Source organism: Pinus tabuliformis, chromosome 3_2, assembly GCF_031772625.1.
Source record: "Pinus tabuliformis cultivar Carrire ecotype Pingquan chromosome 3_2, CPIR1, whole genome shotgun sequence".
In the NCBI taxonomy this organism is placed as follows: Eukaryota; Viridiplantae; Streptophyta; class Pinopsida; order Pinales; family Pinaceae; genus Pinus; species Pinus tabuliformis.
Genome location: NC_142302.1, coordinates 767,292,941 through 767,315,305, shown reverse-complemented (window position 1 = coordinate 767,315,305; position 22,365 = coordinate 767,292,941). Strand labels below are relative to the sequence as shown.

Sequence of the window (22,365 nt, the reverse complement as noted above, 5' to 3'; positions counted from 1 at the left end):
ATCACCTGAGGAGAAGAAGGAGGTGCAGAGAAAGGAACTTGAGAAAGCTGAAAATGTAAGCCAGGAAAGAACAATTCTGTTGCTGGATCCAGTTGGTGGAAAGGTTTCAATTGCTACTGAAGATGATATTCATCAAGTAGATGTATCTCCCCGTAGAGAAAATTTCCAAAAGTTCCATGTAGACCCAAGTCCAAACATCAAAACACGCCCAGTTTATATTGATGTTGGCAAATCTCCACAACACATTGACTTTAGAAGTAATAGAATACCGGACAGCATGAAGGATTTCTTCAATGGAAAGGAGCTCTGCAAGAGTATCAATCCCGACGAAGCTGTTGCTTATGGTGTTGCGTTCAAGCTGCAATTCTAAGTGGAGAAGGAAATGAGAAGGTGCAAGACCTTTTGCTTCTTGATGTCACTCCCTTGTCACTTGGATTGGAAATTGCCAGAGAAGTGATGACTATTTTGAATCCCATGAACATAGTTTTCGATGCAAAGCATCTTATTGGAAGGAGATTCTCCGATCCAACAATCCAGAATGACATGAAGTTGTGGTCCTTCAAAGTCATTTATGGGCTAGCGAAGAAGCCTATGATTGTTGTTACTTACAAAGGAGAAGAAAAGCAATTCGCTACAGAGGAAATTTCTTCGATGGTTCTAACTAAAATGAAGGAGATCGTTGAAGTGTATCTGGGAAGTACCATCAAGAATGATGTTGTTACAGTTCCTGCATATTTCAGTGACTCTCAGAGGCAGGCTACAAAGGATGCCGATGTCATTTTTGGACTAAATGCGATGAGAATCATCAACGAACCAACTACAACTACAATTGCTTATGGCCTGGACAAGAACGCTGACTTTGTTGGTGAGAAGAATGTTTTGATTTTTGATCTAGGATGGGGAACATTTGATGTTTCTCTATTAACTATTGAAGAGGATATCTTTGAGGTCAAATCCACAGTGGGAGATACCCCTTTGGGTGGTGAAGATTTTGATAATCGATTAGTTAACCATTTTACTCAGGTATTCAAAAGAAAATACAAGAAGGATCTCGTTGCAGAGAGCTTAGGTACATTCCTCTGTGATAGGAATGAGTACATTCCTTTAATGGAATAAAACCTCTTGGTTTAAAAGGAGTGATAGACATGTTGTTCTAATCTTCACCTGGGAAGACAGAATGGAGGATTGTGTAATCATTTGGTATCCGATACTCTTCGGGGATGAGATAGGGCATCCCATGGAAGAGCAGTCGTGGAGAACCGATATTCTTTGAGGACTGGGGAGTCCAAGATAAGAATAGTTCTCATGGAGGATATCCTGAGTGAACCTTGGTGGGATATGTTGCTAGAGAGACAATGATGAGTGTGTCTATAAATCATTGGTTTTGTAGCATTAGGCTCAATATCTTGTAGAGAGATGGAGCTGTTAGTCAAGGCTTGCTATATAACAATGTTGGTTGATATGATGCTATACAAATGAGTTACAAGTCCGAATTCTTCTTATGAGAGATTCTTCAGATTGAGAAAGTTCGAGTACCATTATGAATACCTCCCTAGTTAAGAGGGAGTGTTGAAAAGTGTAACTAGGTTTGGTCTTCATAATGACATGTAAATACGATTTTGTGTAATGAGATGTAAATAAGAAAAATGAAATTATTTTATTAACTTGCTTCTTGGGTTTCATGAGCAAGGATTTTGTTTTTGAGTCAAGACTCCCGTTGAGAGTCTTTAGGATTTATTTGTCATCTAGTCATAAAATGTAAGAGTCATTGTCATGTAATGAAGTCATGTTACACTTTGTAAAAGGTCATCTTGTCTATGTAAAAGTATCCTCCAAGAACTTGTCACCTAACCTCTTCAAGTCAGCCTACAACGATGAAGGAATATGCTAGAACAAGTTGGCCTAATCTCCAACTGTCAAGTCGGCCTAAAGACCCAGTGAAGACGTGTATAAATAGCCTAACTTGGCCTCATTTGTAGACACACAATTCAGACAAGCAATTCGATCTGATTTCGGCTAGAGAAGTGTGAAAACAAGGCAAAAGAAAGGTACGAAGAGAGGACTAGAAAGAAGTGCGAAGAAGAGGCAGAAGGAAGGTGCGAAGAAAGAGAAGTTTCTTCTGGGCATATGAATAGAATTCTTCTGGGTATGCGAAGTAGAATTCTTCTGGGATCTGCGAAGTAGGGTTTCTTCTGGGATAGCAAAGGAAGGAATCTTTTAGGGCAGTAAAGGAAAGACTCTTTTGGGTAATCAAGGAAGAGACCGAGATTTTCTAGGGAAGATGTGAGGTTGCAGTGGAAAAGGATAGAGACCGAGTTTCTCTAGAAGGAGCTGAAAAGGAGCAGTTCTAAATCAAGAAGAAAGGCGAAGGAAGGAAGAGGCAGAGCATCAAGGTTGGTGACAAGGTTCTTGAGAGGATACTAGAGTCAAGGGTGTGTGTCGAGGTCTTGGTACTTATCAATTTAAGATCTAGAAGAAGAATTTTAATCGGGTTTTCCTCTCAAGAGGTGAGAGGTTTTGGCCCTGATCGAAGAAGCCTACATATTGTGTCAATTGTCTTTTATGCATATTGGTAATTGTCTTGATGAAAGAACACATTAATAAGCTAACAAAGAAAAGACTATAAGATTAAGAAGTAAAAGTGCTTCACAAGCAATTATTGAGAAGAGAAATTGTTAACTCTGAATGCCCTAGATTTCTCAACAACATCAACCTTTGTGGCATCATTCCTGGCCTAACCCAAGGTGTGGGCAAGGTGGGGGGGGGGGAGCTGACCCTATGTTGGACCTAGTGGAGGAATGTGGACCTAGGTGGGAGAAATGATGAAAGGGGCTATAATGAATGGAAGGGTAGTAATATATATATGGATGAGGGAGCGGGACCACACAACCAATATCGAGGTTTCCCATGTATTACCATCCCTAAAGCCCAAGGGTCAGTAAAAGAGATCCCATAGGACGAGGGTCCAATGTTAACATCCAAAAAGAGGTCTAGGGGACAAGAGCACATATCTAGCCCATTCTTTTCACCGAATCCCCCCATTAATCCATGCCCAAAAGTGTCCATGATAAGCAAAAAAAGATGGGTGAGGGATCACATGGCTGGCTCAGGCGGCAGAGAAATGGCACAAAGAGCTAGTTGGTCGCTGCAATGGGCTGCTGGCTGCAGGCTGAGGACCATCTTGTAGAAATTTTTTCTGCTAGGGATATCACACACAAAATGGTGGGTAACAGGGCCAATCCTGGATCAGACTAGATCCTCATAGGATAGCAACAAAGACACCTCTTTAGGAGATATTCACTAACGCTGTCATAAGCATCACTGTCATATACATCATGGTCGTAGACATCACTGTCACATCTGCTAGAGAGGCACTGTCACACATCACTGTCACATCTGCTAGAGAGGCACTGTCACACATCACTGTCATAGAGGCATTGTAACAACTGTCATATCACTACCATAGACAATGACAAGTATCATAGCCATACATTGCATATACCACTATCTACATCTGGACCATACACTGTCATATCACTAACATTAGAATGCTGGCATTCATTAATGTCACCTCTCAGCGATTTCTATACATATCACTGCATGTACCACTATTCTAAGAGCATTGCATATACCACTACCATAAGAACAAAAGCCATAGCCCAACCATCTTTGACATATGATCAAGAATCTCTGCCTTAAATATTTTTCTAGCAGTACAAGTATCATAGCCACTCATCTATGTCCAATAAAGTTAAATCATAGTTGTAGGACTCACCAAACCAACCCTCTAAAACTATATATTAAACTCTGTCCAAACTCATAAAAACTTCTTCTAACCAACCTTTATCAACCTTGAAATAACATCAATATAAAAGACATTATACATACCTCATTATAGTACATCAATTATTCCCTATACAATTTGACTTTTGCACAAAAGTTCGAAGGTCGTGGCCCTCTTATTAGGGCATACAAATCTGCTCCTATTGTGGCAACAAACATCTCCAACCACTGCGTTGATCCTTTGCTACAAGACCCTTCAAATTTGTTTATCAAGATAACCATAATTTATTGTTGTTCCAGACCTCATATCATCTTGTTAAGGATTTGGTTCTGTGGTTGCTCCCTGAGGTAACTCGACCCTGGTTAGGGCATATGTAAAAACTTTTAAATTCGATCTCTCCACCATTCAATAACTGTGCTATATGTCAAGGATACTGTGGTCTACGTCCAACTCCTATTTAGGCCTCTCGATCCTCCCAAAAACAGACCTTCATCCCATTGCTAAACATAAAACCAATCTACGACTTGTGTATAGATAATAACACCTTTCTTAGGCCCAGAACTTCATCCAAAGTCTCAACCAACAACTCCTAATCTTTGACCTATACCAAGACACAAAACACGACCAAAACCCATCCTTATCTTCTCTTCAATTCGCCATCTTCTCAACTTTGGATAGGCCTCATAAGACCTACGGTTAGATCAGATTATGTCTCTAAAGATGCGAGTTGCTTTGTGATCAAAATGAGCCACAATGATTGGCTATTTATAGCCATTTTGGGACGTGGCTTTTCACATATGGGAGCTGACATGAACTTTTATGAGGTCGACCTTGTAAAACACAAAATATGATTTTCTGTTTTATATTAATTAAATATATTTAACACATGCCATTTTGAATGCTTGCCCAACTAAATTTGTGTCGCTTTTAAATAATAGAGAAAAGAGTGCCAAGCCAATAATTAATAATTTCCTTTATCCAATTCAAATTCTTCCTTGGGGCAAGATGGGCGTCTTTTGGGTTAGTTGGGTCCCTATGGGGAAATTCATCTCATAGCTGCCCCAATTTTCAATGTGCATATGACTCCAATTCTACAACTATCGGTTCCTGATCATCGAAGTATAAGCTTAGACTATGCAAAAGTGATTAATCATGGTCCTTTGAGCTTGGATGTTCATTTTGATGATCTCTCTCTAACATAATTACCTTATTGGATAACTCTCGCAATAAATCAACAAATTGTGTTGGTACCTTAATGTTGTCACGACCAACTTCCTTATTCACTTCCCAAGGTGCTCTACTCGATGGATCAAACAACTTGGATTGGGAAGCTTGCCCCTTCCTAGCTGGAATAATATTTCTCTCCAACTTTATAGCAACACAACATGCACTTCCTCTAAAGTTTGAGGGTCCTTCTCACTGAGTAAAAACCAAACAATTTGTCAAATGTTTTGAAATAACAATGCAATGCAAACTCATCACTAGTATGCACATTTTGAGGAATATTAAAATAAAGTTTAGAGAAACGGTCACTAAATTCAAATACAAATTCATTCTCCTCTTTAAGTATAGAATCAAGTTCAATTAATAAGAACAAACTTTTCTATTTGTGGCCCCATTTTTCTAAATTTTTTTCTTGAATTGGATACCATCCATCATTGGAAGCATCAAGAAGGGACTTGTACGATCTTCATGCATCCCCTTCAAGGGTTTGCATGGTCAACTTCATCATTGCGTCTTCATATTCTATTTCAAAATCATCCACAAATTTTAAAAATTCTTCAATGTGATCATCCAATATGACTACATTTGATCTGAATTGGATCATTATATTGTTTTTCATCCATCTTGATGCATTTGGAGTAGAAAAAGTGGAGGAATTAGTTAATGGGACCTTTTTTTTCTGGCGGAACCCAGTTTGGCAAAACAAGGTTTGAAACCTTCTGGGAGCGTTTTGAGGCATCAAACGACGTTTTTTGGGGTTAAAACTTTGCCGCTTGAGTGCAACACCTTCTCATTCTATTCTACACAGAAAGCTTTCCAATGACGCAAGAATCACATCAATCAGAGTCCATATGCAAAAGTTATGCCATTCAGAAGTTGACCTTCCTATTTTCACACCTATAGTTTGGGAGGATTCCGTGTGTTTGTGATGTAAAAGACTCTAAAGAGTCTATTTTGTAACAATAGTTAAGAGTTGATGTTGTCAAACTTAACCACTAGTAGGCTATCGGGCTATGTTATAACTAGGCCACTAGGAGGAAGAGGCATTCCATTATTTCGAGAGCATTTGTTCCATAAATGAGAAAAGATAGCTAGGAGAGATAGGAGGTAGAGCACACAGAGAGGATCTATGCACTGTAGCAGCCCACGGACCACATACATTACTTCTTTGTATCTGCAGCCATATTTCTAGACAGAGAAAGAGAGCAAAGCGACCTCACTTTCCAGCTGGGTTTTCTCCTGAAAGGGTTTTCCAGAGAGCATATCTTGTGTATTATGTGTGTGTGATCTTATTTTGTTGTTCTCTACTTTTCTGCTTGATTTACTTTTACATGCATGCACTAATTACAGTAAGATCTACAGATCTAGAAATTAAATAAAACTGTAATAGTGTAGAATCTCAGAGTTTAATATAATATTATCATATCTGTTGGGACGAACTATCCAGTGGAATATCCACGACAGTTTACACGGATCATTTGTTATCAGAGCAGGTTTCTTTGGGTATTTTGTGGAGATTGCAGGGATCTAGATTGGCGAGGCCGAAAAATCGTAAAGCCCTAATCATGTGCGATGAATCTGTAAACGAACCTCGTGATTCTACAGAGTTGAAGTTTTCACGGCTTGAAGAACAAGTCGTGGATATAAACCGCAATGTAAGCCTCCTCATGGCGGCCCTAAGCAATAAGCTGGGGATATTTGGAGAAGAAGGGGGTTTGAATGTAGAGGACAAATCAGAAGGGGGATTGGGAGATTAGGAAGACGCAGATAACCAATCGAAGAAAGAACCCAGAAAAGATCAACCTAGTTCGAGTGCCATGAACCAATACTTGTTTAAAGTGGAAACAAAAGTCGATATCAAGCCATACCATGGCGAGATCGACGCTTTGAAGTTGAACCACTGGTTGCAACAACTGGAAGTTTATTTCAGTGTCCATCAGATCGAGGAAGGGCAAAAGATCTCATTTGCGCGGCTAAAATTGGAAGGCCATGCACTGACTTGGTGGGAGAGCCACACGGAAAGCCCGAGGTTGGAGGGAGAACCTCTAGTGATTATGTGGGAGGATTTCAAAACCCTCATTAAGTCAGTTTTATCCCATTGGGTACGTGGAAGACCAGTGGATCCGATGGCATTACTTCAGGCAAAAGACGGGCCAAACCGTGCAAGATTACACCACAAAATTTAGAAGGATGGCTATAATGTTGGGTATCTCTCCAAAGAACCCAGAGGTACTCCTCAAGTATTTGGGGGGTCTGCACTGCCATTTGCGTGAGAAAGTGATGCTGTTCAAGCCCAAAATAGTGGACGAGGCTTGTGTACATGCACATTACCTGGAGAACATAGGCCTGAAAAGAGCACAATCAAGTGGATCGATGCAGAAGGAACAATAAGACACTTCTAAGGGTGGGAAGAAGAAGCAAAACGGGGGAAAAGATAAAAAGACGACAGCCACAACACACCAGTGCAAAGATCCACTGCAACCACTGCAACATTGATGGCCATGCAGAGGAGAAGTGCTGGAAGCTGCATCCAGAGCTAACTCCGAGGAACAAGAAGAAAGATAATAAGAAGAAGAATCTCATGGCCACTGATTCGAGCAACCAAGTTGAAAGCAGCTCAGACGTGGATGAGAAGATTGTCTGTACATCAAGTGCAGAAGGAGGTGAATCTGAGTAGCTGTCAGCAACAAGAATAGAAAGAAATGACCAAACTCTTCCATGTAAAGATACAGGTCAAGAAGCCAAAGATTGATACTCTGTTTGACTTAGGATTGCAGACGAATCTCATTACAACAGATTTGGTCAAGAAGTTGGGGTTGGAAGTTCATGATCATCCAAACCCATATCCACTAGGATGGGTACATAAGGATGCAGAGCTGAAGGTAACAAAACAGTGTAAAATTAGATTTGCTATCAGTGCTGATTTTATTGATGAAGTAGATCTGGATGTGGTTCCCCTTGATGTATGTGGAGTCGTGCTTGGGAGTCCATACATGTACATGCGTGATGCAATATTCATGAGGAGAGCTAACCAATACCGGCTCATCAAGGATGGAAAATTGTTCATCATCAACGCGCACAAAGGCAAGTCGAAAATTTCACTGGTAAGTGCCAACTAAGCCAAGAAATTGATCAGTTCTAGCAAGAAGTATGTTTTATTGTTTTTAAGAGAAAATCAATCTGTAGAGGAGTCAATAAGAGGCAAGGCATCCCTAGAGGGGTGTACTAAGAAACAAAAACAACAATTGGAGGAGTTGTTACAAGCATACAAGGACATGTTCCGAGAGCCTAAAGGGCTACCCCCTAAGAGAGAAGTGGAGCACGAGATCCAGCTATTGCCAGACTCCCCATTGCCAAATATTGGGCTGTACAGGTAGTCTGTTATAAAAACAAGTGAGGTGAAGAAACAATTGCTGTAGCTGTTGGAAACTTGGAACAGGGTGTCATTCGACCGAGTACATCACCATGTGGGTCACCCATCATCATTGTGCCAAAGAAGGATGGGACTTGGCGGATGTGTATAGATTACAGGGCGTTGAATAAAATCACGCTCAAGAACAGATACCCCTTGCCCAGGATAAACGATCTGCTAGATCAGTTGCAGCAAGCAAAGTATTTCACCAAGCTGGACTTGAAGTCTGGATATCACCAGGTTCGAGTCAAAGAAGAAGATACATGGAAGACCGCCTTCAAAACTAGGCAAGGTTTGTATGAGTGGTTAGTTATGCCATTTGGCCTATGTAATGCACCAACTACATTTATGAGATTAGTGAATGATATACTACGCCCTTTTATAGATTCATTTGTTATTGTCTATTTGGATGATATACTGATATATAGTGCTACCTGGGAGGAGCATATTTCACGTTTGACGCAGGTGCTGGAAACATTTAAGAAGCACCAACTGCTAGCAAATCTCAAGAAGTGCGAGTTTGCGCAACAGCCTTTGGTGTATTTGGGATATGTGATTGGTGGAGGAGAATTGAAGATAGATCCTTCCAAGATGGAGGCCATCATGAAATGGCCGGTGCCTACTAATGTTACTGAGGTTAGGAGTTTCATTGGAGTAGCACAGTACCTGAGGAAATTCATAGCCTCGTTTTCAGTGGTAGCAGCACTGCTCCACGCCATAACAACAAGTGGCAAGAGTTTCCAGTGGGGAAAAGGTCAACAGAAGGCTTTCGATGAGTTAAAGAAGAAGATCAGTGAAGCACTAGTTTTGGCATTACCAAACTTGCAACGACCCTTTGAAGTGGAGACAGATGCGAGTGGGTATGCTATGGGAGCTGTCTTGATGCAAGGAGGAAGGCTCGTTTGCTACCATTATGAAGTATTTCATGGGGCAGTTCTTAACTACCCTACCTATGATAAGGAGCTCTATGCCATGGTGCAAGCTGTGAAGAAGTGGAAGAACTATCTGATGGGAAAGGAGACAATAATCCACACAGATCACCAGCCGTTACAGTACTTGCAGGCCCAAAATAAGCTACAACAGACCAGGCATTACAAGTGGATGGGGTTTTTACAACAATTTCATTTGGTGATCAAGTATAAGAAGGGAAACACAAACAAGTTGGCCGATATGCTTTCAAGGCCACCCACATCAAATATTACAGCTTTGGGGACTCTTATGCACATGGAGCCATTCACCCATGATGCATATAGAGAGGCATATTCAAAAGATGAGGACTTCAAGGAGGTGTATCAACAGTTGTAGAGTCAGAGTCATGTGCATGATGGCGACAACACTGTTGACTACCATCTCCAGGATGGGTTACTCTATAGGCTGGATAAGTTATGTGTTCCTAAAGGTGAGTGTTTGCAGCTGATTAGAGAGGCTCACACCTCCAAGGTTGTAGGGCACTTTGGTGTATAGAAGACTGTGGCTAACTTGCAGAGGTATGTGTGTTGGCCCAAGATGCAAGAACAAGTAGCTAGGTTCATAAGAGGATGCATGCTTTGTTGTACCAACAAGCCTAGCAACAGGAAACAGGGTCTGTATCATTCCTTATCTGTACCTACTCGTCCTTTGGAAAACATTTCCATGGACTTTGTGGGAGGTTTATCGATAACCAGGAAGGGACATGACTTCTTATTCGTGGTAGTTGACAGTACATGTGTGTTCTAATGCCCTGTAAAAATACCATCAGCGGACAAGAAGCAACAAACTTGTTCTTTGGATAGGTCTGGGTACACTTTGGTATACCAAGGATCATCATTTCAGACAGGGATACACGATTTCTCAGTGCATTTTGGACTACATTGTGGGAGAAGATGGACACGAAGTTGAAGAGATCTACAACATTCCATCCACAGACATATGGGCATACAGAAGTAGTCAATAGGACTGTGGTGTAGCTTTTGAGGGGTTACAACTAGAAGCATCTGAAGCCCTGGGATGAGAATCTGGTATATATACAACATTCTTATAATAGAGTAGTCCACTCTTCTACAGGAAAGTCCCCATTTGAAACTTGTTTTGGATATTTGCCACCTTCACCTTTGGATATTGCATATGGGTAGGAAGGAGGAGTGAAGGAAGATCTTACAGGAGATGCTTTGAGGGCTGAAAAATTTATAGAGAAGATTAGGTAGATCCATCTACAGGTATAGGAAACACTGCAGAAGTTGTAAATGAAGTATAAGGGCAGACATGATCAACACAGAACATAGAAAACAATCAAGGTGGGAGACAGAGTATGGCTACAGTTGAACAAGGAGAGGCTGCAGGGGCATGCTAAGAAAGTCAAAGATCTAAGGTATGTTCCCTTTGAGATACTGGAAAAGGTGGGTGATAATGCTTATCGACTCAGTTTACCACCATATATGCGCATCTACTCAGTTGTAAATATAGAGAATTTGAAACTATATGAGCCTTCCATGCTAGATCAGGGAGAGGGACAGGTCCTACCTTCTATGGAGGATCTGGCACCAGATGCTCAGGCATTGTTGACAAAAGATACAATTTTGCATAAAAGGTCCAGAACTACAAGACAAGGGCAACAAGACCTTTGGTAGATTGGGTTGAAGGGACAACTTCCAACCAAACCTAAATGGTACATCAGAGAGAAGTTGGAGGAAAAATTTCCTCACCTCATCAAGAAAAAGCTTTTGGGTACCAAAAGCCTCCCAAAATGGGGAGGTGTGATCCGAATTGGATCATTATATTGTTTGTCATCCAACTCGATGCATTTGGAGTGGAAAAAGTGGAGGAATTAGCGCACAGACTGTTTTTACCAGCGGGACCAAGTTTGCCGAAACGAGGTCTGAAACCTTTTGTGAGCGTTTTGAGGCACCAAACGATGTTTTTTGGGGGGTAAAACATTATCGCCAAAGCGCTGCACCTTTTTATGCTATTCCACACACAAAACTTTCCAATGGCGCAAGAATCGCGTTAATTGGAGTCCATATGCAAAAGTTATGCCACTCAGAAGTTGACCTTTCTGTTTTCACACCTATAGTTCGGGAGGATATCACGTAAGCCCCCATTATTCATAGAAAAGGGGCTAGCCACATGTTTGTGATGTAAAAGACTTTAGAAGAGTTTATTTTGTAACTCTAGTTAAGAGTTGATGTAGTCAAACTTAACAATTAGTAGGCTATCGGGCTATGTTATAACCGGGTCACTAGGAGGAAGAAGCATTCCATTCTTTCGAGAGCATTTGTTCTATAGATAAGCAAAGATAGCTGGGAGAGATAGGAGGTAGCACACACAGAGAGGATCTGTGCACTGTAGCAGCCCATGGGCCACATAGAATACTTCTTTGTATCTGCAGCCATATTTCCAGATAGAGAATGAGAGCGAAGAGGCCTCACCTTCCAGCTGGGTTTTCTCCCGAAAGGGTTTCCCAGAGAGCATATCTTGTGTATTATGTGTGTGAGCTTATTTTGTTGTTCTCTACTTTTCTACTTGATTTAGTTTTACATGCATGCACTAATTACAGTAAGATCTACAGATCTAGAAATCAAATAAAACTGTAATAATGTAGAATCTTAGAGTTTTAATATAATATTATCAGATCTGTTGTAACGAACTGTCCTGTGGAATATCCACGACAATTTACAGATCAACATTGTTTTCAACGAACTTCGAAAAATATTTCTAATAATTAATGTGTTAGATTTTGATCAGGGATTCTAGTGAAATCTAATGGGTTATAAATAGTAAGGGTAAACCCACTGGATTTCCAATTGCTACCATTTAAAAGACAAAAGTGAAAATAAGAATAATTGCTACCATGATAAAAAAATATGCATGAAACCGAGAAAAAAATGGTTGAAGATACACTTACTAGAGATCTTGGAAAAATTTGAAGTGGAAGGTAGTGAATTCATCAAAGAATATGATACGCTTACCAATCCAGGTCAACCTCTTGGAAGAAATATAATCCTATTCCAAAGATATACTCGAGTATGTTCAGGCTTGGAATTATGCCTGGAGCATGATTGAATCGTCGGGATTTCCTCTTTTCAACTAGTATGATTTGATCTTACCTGCAATGGAGTTGCTAGGTGAGAAAAAGAAAACATAACAAATTAAACAAAAACTCACCGATTTCATAGTAATGTTGAGAATTTGATGCCCTTGGCAACGACACCAATTTGTTAGCACTAATTTTTATGCCTTAAACCACTGATATGATCTTTAAAAGAAACAACCACAAAAATCAACGAACATATGGGGGAATTTGCTCTATTTGTCACTAGCAAATTCTCTTCTTCGTTTGGGTTGGTGCTTCTAACTTTTGGGGGGGGGGGGTTCCTAATGATTTAAACTATAGTTCTATTTTTTAAAGTTGCAATAAAGACTTAGAAAACAACAAAATTAAAGCTGCTTGACCAACAAGTTTGTGGCCAATCAATTATGTGAAAATTTGTAAATTAAATATGTGCAGCAGTCCTTCACATCTCAACCTCTAATATGGAAAGATAAAGCAAGAAAGAAAGTGTATCTAAGTGGAAAATTGCCAAAATAAATGGCTAAGACCTCTTAATAATTTATGCAAGATAATATTGAGTCAAAACAAACTAGAGTGGGTGGATCAAAACTAAGTTTTGTTCCGTAATGGCCAAAAGGTTGGCTGTACCAAGATGACTATTACATAACTTGAGACAATCATACTAAGACACAGAGTATTGAAAGCTAGAGAGAGAGAGAGAGAGGGAGAGAGAGAAGAAATAATGGAGAGAAGAGAGTGAGGCACTCGTTGTTGCTAAAGACAATTCCATTTGGAAGGATGGCCTTCGACTTGCTTAAATAATAATTGTTTGACTAATTTGACCTAAGATTAATAGGTTGAATGGCTATTATTTAGTCTTAGTTCACTTGAGTGGAGAAAAATTCAAGATAACTGACCTTTTCTTGAAGTTAACGTGAGATAAACATTAGCTCTTGATAAACATGGCTCTTAAACTTGAGTGTTTTTTCTTTTTTAGGCAATTCATCCTCCTTAGCAATTCAAGCCACCTTATTTTCCTTTTTTTTTCAATTTCCAACTCTAGAATTTACTTAGCCTTCTTTTTTGACCAAGAAATTTGAGTGACCTAGTTTCTCTCTTGCATGGCAACTTGAGTTAAAAACCTTTTCCCCTTAAATTTTTTTAATTTTCCATTTTTTCCATTTGAGTTAAGAGGTCGAATTTGCCGAGGAAAATAGGGGGGATTTCTAAGAAAATGTGAGATATCGGAGGAGAAAAATTAGTGGAACAAGTGGAGGGAAATTAGGAGAAATTTTAGGGAAGGGAAAACACATGAGGAGAGAGAAAATATTAGAGGGGAAAATAAATTTGCTCAAGTGCCATGTTACTAATGACTCATCCAATTCTAAGCCGCATCTGCATCCTTAATTGTTGCCATGTGTCCACCCACCCCTTAGCATGCAACCTCATGCTATTAAAAATAGACATGCCTAAAGTTAGGCATTACTAAAAATAATAATAGGTCTGCATGTCCATAATATTATACCCAGTGGTCTTGGAATCTAATGGGGAACTCAGATTTGTTGTAAGCATTGCCATGTCGAGAATACTAAAAATAGAAAGTTATTAGAATCAAACTACCGCTAGACTTAAAACTCAGTGGGGAGTCCAACTATGTAATCACTGATCCCTGGGTTTGATTGCTTAAAATAGAAAGTTTTCAAATTTGGATGAGAACAACACCATTAGATTCAGAACGCAGTGGGAAACCTGGATGTGTAATTAGGAATAACATGAAACCACTGCTAAAAATCGAAAGTGCTAGAACTCACATATAAGTATACTTGTTGGATTTATCTTCTAACAAGGAATCCAAATCCGCAATCAGAATCAACATGCAAGCACTGTTAATAATAGAAAGTGCGATGCATGTTGCTAAGTAGCTCATAGGAATCAAAACCTCACGATGATTTTAAATATATCATTATCTTTTACATGCGAGCCTTTGGACACAACTTGATAAAAATAGTAAATGTCATCCATGTCGTTTGAAAAGGTCTCACTGGAATCTTGAGTTCATAAGGACTTCGGATATGTGATCCATACCGTTGTACCATGCCTGGAACTCCCTCTCCTAGAAGGTAGGGAACTTGTTGAAAATAACACCTCTATCAAAACCGTGCAAAAATTGTCTCAATCATCACTGAATCAATCCTATGACTACTCATCCTTGGAATATTCCCTAACCTGTATTTGTATCAATTTTTGAACCTTCAGTTGAATGAAATGTGTTGGTACTTAACCCTCTAAATTTGTAAGGGGTAAATTCAGGGGTTTAACAAGTCCAGAGTCCAATCGTGCAGGGAGACCATGGACACTTGTGCAACGCTATAACCTTTCCATATCCATTGTCAATATGGCCTCGCACATGGCTTGGTTCCATTGATCTCCTTCTTCACTATATCTTTCATTTACTTAATGCTAATCACTTAACCATGAAATTCTGAATGCATCCTTATAATCATGCATTTCAAAATATGAAATTTCAAATTAGTACTTATCTGCATGGCTGTCCTTTGCTTCATAAGGCTTCCATAGGTTGAACTCATGGCCAATGTCTTCATGATCCCAATGAGCATGTGACATGAATTCCTCCACAACAAATTTTATTCAAGTCTCTTCTTCCTGTAGTCACTCACCCTCTAGGCTCAGGCATCCCTTTCTCTGCTAAACAATCTCTCAGGCGATCCTTTTTGCTGAGGATTTTTTGCATAGGAAGGTTATAGAGACTTATAGAGTCTTATAGCTAATGCATCCCTCTAACTTTCTCTAACATACTCAACACTGTTGATTTGGGGTAGCATCGAATGTGCTCTAACCATGAAAATTGGTGGAGAGGCTAAAGCACATGATATCTCCAAAACCCATAAATCGTTTTGGAAAAATCCATCCGGATGAAGAGTTATTAAAATAATTAATATTTTTAATGAGTTCCTAAGTCTAAACTTAGGGAAATAAAAGTATTAATGGGTATTAATAAAGATAAGGATGAGAAGCTTCCAAAAGATAAGGATCAAGTCTATTTTAATCTTAGCCGTTGGTTAGGAACTTAATCTCCGCTGTTGATTCATCAATTGGAAAAGTATAAAAGGGGACTTGAGGGTCAGTTGGAGATACACTGAGGGAGACCAGTCAGCTCAATTTCTAGAGTGGGGTTAGCTGAGAAATTCGAACTAGAGGTTTGGAGTGCAGCAAGAGTTAGCGGGTACGAAACAAGAGTCTGGGAGAAGTGCTGGAGAATTTATCTCTGTTGGGTGAGCTAGTTTGGCACCCAATTGTACTGAAGAATCGCTGATTAATAAAATCCTCCTCTGCTGCGCCGGTTTTCCCGCATTGGGTTTTTCCAAGGACAATTGTCCAAAATATCTATGTTGATGTGTTTGATTCTTGTGCATGTATTTGTTTCTATATTATGGTGTGATATCTGCAACATAATTTATTTTAATGTTTACTGAAGGGTTTTTCGTAAATAACTTATTGGGAAATAAGTAGGTAAAATAAATCAGTTATTGCAGTGATAGAATTTTCACATGGTATCAGAGGAAGTAATTAGAGACAGGAAGGGAAAATCAATTATGGGTTGAGACCATGATGCAGAGGCATCTACATCAGGAGACTCGCACATATTTTCAGAAAATTGCACAAGAGACAATAATTTCGATTTCTCTCTGTTGGCTTCCAGATTGGAAGAAGAAGTTGCTTGTGTGACTAGCTCTGCATCTTCAGAGAATGGTATATAGACAATGGAGCCTCTTGGCATATGACGGGAATCCGGGAATGTTTATCAGATTATCAGGAGGAAAGGATGAATTTTTAGATCACCATGGGGAATAAGGCAAAGTGTACTCCAGTAGGGAAAGGTACCATAGTTTTTCAAACAGAAACAGGAGAGTGGTTCTGTGCTACCAATGCGCTGCATGTACCAAGATTGGAGATGAACTTACTTTCCGTGTCGCAACTTCAAGGTAAGGGCTATGGCATTTTCTTCATCAAGGAGAAAGTATACGTCAAACACCTGAGCTAGAAAAAAAAGTGCAGATCGTGGTCAGAAGTAATAGGTTGTACAAACTACAACTAGAATCACCAATGGCATTGATAGGCAGTCATGGAGATAAGGATTTGAACGAACTATGGCACAGAATAATGAGACATTTGCACCATGGGGCTCTGAGAATTCTCAGGAAAACTGTAACAGGAGTTCTGGATCTTAGTACAAAACGAGATGATGTATGTAGAGGACGTGCTTTGGGAAAATATGCCAAAGCAACATTTCCTAGAAGTAAAAACAGGGCCAAGAGTGTACTAGGATTGATACACTCGGATATCTGCGGACCTATGTCCACTAAAGCTCTTAGTGGTGTCGAGTACTTCGTCACCTTCATTAATGACCACTCAGGGAAAACTTGGATTCATTTTCTGAAAACCAAGGATGAGGTTTTCTGTCGATTCAAAGAGTTCAAGGCTCTGGTGGAGAATCTGACATGGAAGAAAATAAAAGTTTTGTGCTTAGATAATGGTGGAGAGTGGATAAGGAATTCATTGATTTTTGCACTAAGGAGGGCATCAAAAAGGAGTGGACAGCTCCTTATAATCTTGAGCAGAATGGAGCAACAAAAAGAAAGAATAGGACTATCGTAGAAGCAACCAAGGCCATGATGTATGATCAGGACATGCCAAAGTTCTTGTGGGCAGAAGCATGCAACACAACAATCTATTTTCAGAATAGAACTCCTCATCGGGCATTGGGCAAGATTACTCCAGAGAAAGTCTTCACAGGGAAGACACCTGAAGTCAGTCATTTCAAGATATTTGGGAGCTTAGCATATTGTTGCATACCCGAGGAAAAGAGGAAGAAGCTGGATCAAACTGCAGAGAAAGGATATCTAGTGGGATATAGCGAGAACGCTAAGGCATACAGAATCTATCTTCCAGGGAGTAGGAAGGTAGTAGTTGATGAGATGTGAAGTTCATGGAGGACAGGGCTTTCAGAAATCTCGAGAATTGCCTTCTGAGGAGTAGTCAAAAGATGAGCTGTTGGTCAAACCTCTTCAACCAATGGAAGTAAAGAATTCTTCCTCGGATTAGGAAGAATCACAGGAAGAGGAGGAGCTAACAGAAGCACCTGCTACCAGAGGAAGAATGAGCAAGGAACTTCGTCAGATTTTGTGAGATGTAGAGGATTTCATCTGTGCACCAAGAAACAATAAAAGGGAGCGAAAACAACCAGATAGATATCAGGCTATCTAGATTCTCAGGAGGCTACTCAACATCAGGTTTGGTTGGATGCGATGGTGGAGGAATACAACTCCATATTGGTGAACGATGTCTGGGAGGTAGTGCCAAGGCCTCAAGATAGATCGGTGGTAGGTTTGAGATGGATCTACAAGATTAAATACGCTGTAGACGGTAGTGTGGAAAAATACAAAGCCAGGTTTGTGGCTAACGGGTATGCTCAGAAGGAAGGAATTGACTACGAAGAGACCTTCACCCCAGTAGCCAGGTATACATCTATTAGAACCGTGATATCTCTTGCAACACAGATGGGATGGGAGATTCATCAGATGGATGTCAAAACGACATTTCTGAACGGGGTGATAGAAGAAGAGGTATACATTGAACAACCAAAAGGCTTTGAAACACATGAGAAGAAGTCTCATGTATGCAGATTGAAGAAAGCCTTGTATGGGTTGAAACATGCACCTGGAGCATGGTATGGTCGAATTGATGGTTACTTGCAGAATATGGGATTTGTCAAGAGTGACGCAGATCCAAATCTCTATTATCTAGTTGTAGAGAATGAGCCTTTAATCCTAGTATTATATGTGGATGATCTCTTCCTAACAGGATCATCCAGGCTCATTGGGGACTGCAAGAAGAATCTAGCCACAAAATTTGACATGAAGGATTTGGGACAAATGCATTATTTCCTGGGGTTCGAAGTTTGACAACAAAAGGGGGAGATCTTCCTTGGGCAAGGAAGATATGCTATAGAAATTCTGAAGAGATTGAGGAAGGAGGATTGTAGACCCATGGCTACTCCAATGATCACCAACTAGAAGAAAATTGATGCATCAGAAGACAAGGATGTTGAGTTGCATCAAGCTCTATGAGAATCTAGTATTTCACGATGAGTGAAAGCATACTGATATTCAGTGTCACTTTGTCAGACACTGTGTCCAACGAGGAGCTGTACAATTGAGCTACACTCCTATAGGAGAACAAGTTGCAGACATCCTTACCAAGGCCCTTGGAAGAACCAAGTTTGATTATTTCAGGGAAAAGATGGGGATGATAAAGAATCCATTTCAGTAGTAGAAATGGATATGATGTTGTAGTGCAGTAGCATGATGCAACATAATGATAAGGGGTTGTAGTGTTGGGAAAAAGGACCAACAGCAGCACAGATGCAGAAGGAGTTGCAGTGTTGGGAAGAAGGACCAACAATAGCACAGATGCAGAGGGAGTTGCAGTACAGATGTAGCAGTGGCAGTGATAGAGCCATGGGTAGCAGTACAAGATGCAACAATGCAGAGGATGTTGGGCGGGGAGGCTCAGCTTCAGCACAAGTACCGGTGCTGTATAATCAGAGTGATGCTCAGTGTGGAGTATTACTAGAGCACTATCCTCGCTAAGAGGGAGTGTTGATTTGCGGTAGTATCGGATGTGCTCTAGCCATGAAAATTGGTGGAGATGCTAAAGCACATGAGTTCTCCAAAACCCATAAATCGTTTTGGAAAAATCCATTCGTATGAAGAGTTATTAAAATAATTAATATTTTTAATGAGTTCCTAAGTCTAAACTTAGGGAAATAGAAATATTAATGGGTATTAATAAAGATGAGGATGACAAGATTCCAAAAGATAAGGATCAAGTCTATTTTAATCTTAGCCGTTGATTAGGGACTTAATCTCGACCATTGATTCATCAACTGTAAAAGTATAAAAGGGGACTTGAGGGTTAGTTGGAGATATACTAAGGGAGACCAGTCAGTTCGATTTGTAGAGTGGGGTTAGCTGAGAAATTTAAACTAGAGGTCTGGAGCACAACAAGAGGTAGTGGGTATGGAACAGAGAGTATGGGAGAAGTGTTGGAGAATTTATCTTTGTTGGGTAAGCCAGTTTGGCATGTATTTATTTCTGTATTATGGTGTGATATCTGCAACATAATTTATTTTAATGTTTACTGAAGGGTTTTTGGTAAATAACTTATTGGGAAATAAGTAGGTAAAATAAATCAGTTGTTGTAGTGATAGAATTTTCACAAACACATCTCACATACATGACTCATGGTGGTCAAGGCATCTCATAGGGTTCCGTTGTCACCATAGGGGCCTCATTCCAGGGCTTTCCATCTTAGTAACCATCATTTATCCTCCCTGGATACATCTTTCTTCTCACCTGTAACAGGTGCATATAGTTTTTGTGAGATATCATCATAATGATTTTGGTGAGAAATTTGTTGTCATTAAATTTCATAAGCATGAGATCTTTCTCATGATGTTTGGCTCTTGTATGTCGTGGTACTCAACCTTTGTCATGGACTTACACGCGTTGCCATATCCAAGGCCATTCCATCTGCATTTTGCACTTTTAATCAACCAAACAAGGTTAGCATAAATGAATATAGTCCTTATTATAATGTTTACAACAATTCTGAAATGATCTCAAAATTTTTTACACACTTTAATAACTTAATCATTTTAGGAATATCACATATGTTGAAAGGAATTCATCATTGCATTGTCAAATACAACTCTGGTACTTCCATCCACAACTCATTTCATGAGTGCATTACTCGTTCATTTCACTGTTGTCCATCACAACAACTCCATGCATGTACATATTTTTGCTAGATCTTTATGTGTTAGGTAGTTTTCTACCGTGATCATACCCTACCTTGGTATTGATAACTCATGCATATATTCACAATTCATAAAATTATAGATACAACTTAACCTTGAAGGAATGCTTACACATTACTACAAATTATCTACTATTATGGTATGACCAATCCATACCTACATAATTGCATTCATTATTTGCTTATGTTACTTGACTTTGCTGATACTCCTTGGAAGCTTACATGTTCCCTTCATTGACCTTCTTACAAATATTCTTTGTCTTTTCCTCTTTACGAGTTTGTTAGGCAATTGTATCATCATCATCTTCAACCAACCCTAATCACATCCGCTTATCAAGTCAATCAAAAGCATGCTCCTCGACACTCTTAAATCTTCATTCAATATTTGACATGCTTTAGCACATTTGCCTACACTCTATTAAGCATTTTCTTGATGCATTTATTAGTGCAATTTTCATATTCAATTACTTTCAGTTCCAAATTTCTTTAACATTCTCAGGGTTACAATTTTTTTACATCTTATATCTTTTATCCCTAATAAAACATTAATATGGAAGAGAATCAAGGGTTTCCCCCTCTAATTCCTTTGCATAGCGTAGAATTCTTAGCACTTTGCTCCATTTCCCTTCAGTAGTGATTGTCAACGAGGCTTACCATTGCCTCCTGGACTCATCCCACCATTCTACACAACATAGACACTTCACAAGACCACACTAGTATTCAACATATCACTCTTATGCAATCAGATTTGTAGCTGGTAGATCAAATCTAATCTAACAACGTTAGATTACTTAGTTGTTGTCTTCATCTTTTTGTAACTCTACTTCCTTAGTTACAGCTTTTTTGTAGTCCCTTCATATGTGACTACGTCAACATGCAACTCTCCTTGGTTGCTGTGGTCACTTATTGCAAAATTGTTCGAATGGTGCCAAATGATGTCAAAAGAGTGCGTAAGAGTAGAGAAGTTGGCAGCCATCTTCCAAGCAGTAGAAGGACTCAAAGCCTACATTGGACCCTCTCCATTAGAAAGTGCTCTGAACAAGGTTTCCAACGATATGTGGAAGTCCAAAAATGGACTCCTGGATCAAAAGATATGGTCTGCTGAAGTTTGAATGATTTGAAGCCTTAAGAAGGAAGGAATATCAGAGATTGCAATATCAGAGGTCCAACACATTGCGATATCGTTATATTGGAGGTTTGATACATCGGAGTAGGCTGTGTTGGAGGTTGGAGGAGCATCGACGCATCAGTGCATAGGAACATCGGAACATCGGCGTATCGCAAAATCAAAACTTCTTAAAGTGAGAACCTTTAAAAAGTTGTGATATCATAAAGTGCCGATAGTATTAGAAAGCGTCGGGGAACGCTGATAAAGGATTAACGAAGGATTTCATTGCAAAACCAAAGGTTGACGGGCCCTTTTCTCTCTCCTCTAGCGGGACACATGGCAGCATATGATTGGCTCCGATAAAGACACATGGCAACATATGATTGGCTCCGATAAAGACAGATGGCTGCATATGATCGGCTCCGATAAAGACACATGGCAGCATATGATTGGCTCGATAAAGACACATGGCAGCATATGATTGGCTCCGATAAAGACACATGGTAGCATATGATTGGTTCCGATAAAGCTACAGTGGCATCTGTCATCAGCATGATGTCGCGGTACGATAGGACACATGGCAGGCAATTTTGACACTTTGAGAGACCTAAGGGGACAAATCTGGATGACACGTGTCACCACTCATGAGGTGCCACGTGGAGTGATGATTCATATCACAGGTCAGCATATTGGAGGTTGAGGGTGTCAGAACTTTAGAACAGTTGTGTTTTTGAAAAACTTCCGATGAGAGGGATTCTGATATTGGGCTGACACATGGTCGAGAAGAGTTTAAAGAACCAAGGGGCGCAAAGCACTTAACAAAGGAAAAATGTCCCTTGATAGGAAAAAAATGCCCTAGCGCCTTAAGGCTATGCGGTAGGTCACAACCCTTGGTCTTATGATGAGAAATG

General features: G+C 39.8%; 1 protein-coding gene and 1 pseudogene across 5 annotated transcripts in view; both read left to right on the top strand.

Annotated features, from left to right (window-relative positions):
• The window catches only part of LOC149182882 (protein PHOSPHATE STARVATION RESPONSE 1-like), a 235,636-nt gene that overhangs the window by 82,202 nt on the left and 131,069 nt on the right, over positions 1-22,365 (top strand). The window lies entirely within an intron of this gene.
• LOC149182883 (heat shock cognate 70 kDa protein pseudogene) overlaps positions 457-22,365 on the top strand; it is a 24,836-nt pseudogene continuing 2,927 nt past the window's right edge.